Source organism: Petromyzon marinus, unplaced genomic scaffold (assembly GCF_048934315.1).
Source record: "Petromyzon marinus isolate PM22_M1 ecotype Great Lakes invasive population unplaced genomic scaffold, UKy_Petmar_22M1.pri1.0 PM_G_Scaffold_182, whole genome shotgun sequence".
Lineage (NCBI taxonomy): Eukaryota > Metazoa > Chordata > Hyperoartia > Petromyzontiformes > Petromyzontidae > Petromyzon > Petromyzon marinus.
Window position 1 is genome coordinate 202,501 of NW_027422742.1, and position 2,500 is coordinate 205,000.

Below are 2,500 nucleotides of genomic sequence, written 5' to 3' on the forward strand. Positions count from 1 at the left end.
CCACCAGAGATCAGCCCAATGAGGGTGGTGTCGTCCGACAAACTTCAAGAGTTTGACGGACAGATGATTGGAGGCGCAGCTGTTGGTATACAGGGAGAAGAGCAGTGGGCAAAGGACGCAGCCCTGAGGAGTTCCCGTGCTGATGGACCTGGAGTCAGAGACTTCTGTTCCCGGCTTAACGCACTGCTTCCTGTCAGAGAGGAAGTCTGTGATCCACCTGCAGGTGGAGTAGGGCACGTTCAGCTGGAAGAGCTTGTCCTGAAGCAGGGCAGGGATGATGGTGTTGAAGGCAGAGCTGAAGTCCACAAACAGGATCCTGGCGTAGGATGCTGGGGCGTCCACATGCTGTAGGGTGAAGTGGAGGGCCATGTTAACTGCGTCGTCCACAGACCTGTTGGCTCTGTAGGCAAACTGAAGGGGGTCCAGGAGAGGGTCTGTGATGGCTTTGAGGTGTGCCAGGAGCAGGCGCTCAAAAGACTTCATTACCACAGATGTAAGGGCGACCGGTCTGTAATCATTTAGTCCTGTTGGCCTTAGCTTTTTGGGCACAGCGATGATGGTGGAGGACTTGAGACAGGCTGGTACATGGCATGTCTCCAGGGAGGTGTTAAAGATGTTGGTGAACACCGGAGACAGCTGGTCAGCGCAGTGCCTGAGGGTGGCTGGAGAGACAGAGTCCGGCCCGGCTGCTTTGCGTGGATTCTGCCTCTTGAAAAGCCCATTAACTTCTCCCTCCTGAAAGGAGAGAGTCGTTTCTGTAGTATGGGTGGGGGATGGGGCCTCTTGGGTGGGAAGGGGTGGTTCAGGACAGTCCAATTGTCTTTCAAATCTACGGTAGAACTCGTTCAGGTCGTTGGCTAGGCGGGAGTCGTTAGTGGTGTGGGGCGCTCTGGGTTTGTAGTTGGTGATGTGCCTGAGCCCTTTGGCAGACAGAAGCAGCGTCGTTAGTAGAGAACTGGTGTTTTAGTGTCTCTGAGTACAGTCGTTTAGCCTCTCTCACCGCTTTGCTAAACCTGTTCTTCGACTCCTTGAATCTGTCTCTATCCCCACTCCTAAACGCTTCCTCCTTCTCCAACCTCAACCTTTTGAGCTTTGCTGAGAACCAGGGCTTGTTGTTGTTAAAGTTCACCCTGGTACGTGTTGGGATACAGCAGTCCTCACAGAAGCTGATGTACACAGCCTCTGTGAGTTCATCCAGACTATTGGTAGCAGTCGTGAACATATCCCAGTCAGTACAGTCTAAGCACGCCCGCAAATCTTCCACAGCCTCACTGGTCCACTGTTTAGATGTCCTCACAGCAGGTTTACAGAGTTTTAGTTGCTGCCTGTATGCACGAATCAGGTGGACCAAGGGAGTTCTGTGCGAGCCGAACAGCCCCGTGACCCACAAGAGAAACATCCCCGCCAAATTCGAGCGTTTGACGGGGTCTATCCGTGAAAAAATATTCACGTTTTTGAGTGCACATGCATTTCTGCTGCAAATGCCTCTGGAAGTTTCATGCCGTTCGTATGCCAATTGTGGCAACACGAAAATGACCCGTTTTCCCATTCCGAGGGATTTCTGTGCGACCCTAACAGCCCCGTGAGCCACAAGAGACACATCCCCGCCAATTTCTAGCGTTTCACGGGGTCTATCCGTGAAAAATATAGACGTTTTTGAGTGCACATGCATTTCTGCTGCAGATGCCTCTGGAAGTTTCATGCCGTTCGTACGCAATGTGGCAACACGAAAATGACCCCTTTTCCCATTCCGAGGGATTTCTGTGCGACCCTAACTAACAGCGCCCGTGAGCCACAAGAGAGACATCCCCGCCAATTTATAGCGTTTCACGGGGTCTATCCGTGAAAAATATAGACGTTTTTGAGTGCACATGCATTCCTGCTGCAAATGCCTCTGGAAGTTTCATGCCGTTCCTATGCAATGTGGCCACACAAAAATGACCCGTTTTCCCATTCCGAGGCATTTCTGTGCGACCCTAACAGCCCCGTGAGCCACAAGAGAGACATCCCCGCCAACTTCTAGCGTTTGACGGGGTCTATGCGTGAAAAATATTACAATTTTTGAGTGCACGTGCCTTTCTGCTGCAAATGCCTCTGGAAGTTTCATGGCGTTCCTATGCAATGTGGCAACACGAAAATGACCCCTTTTCCCATTCCGAGGGAGTTCTGTGCCACCCTAACAGCCCCGTGAGCCACAAGAGACACATCCCCGCCAATTTCTAGCGTTTCACGGGGTCTATCCGTGAAACATATAGAAGTTTTTGAGTGCACATGCATTCCTGCTGCAAATGCCTCTGGAAGTTTCATGCGGTTCGTACGCAATGTGGCAACACGAAAATGACCCGTTTTCCCATTCCCAGGGATTTCTGTGCGACCCGAACAGCCCCGTGAGCCACAAGAGACACATCCCCGCCAATTTCTAGCGTTTCACGGGGTCTATCCGTGAAAAATATCAATTTTTTTTTGACTGCACATGCATTTCTGCTGCAAATGCCTCTGG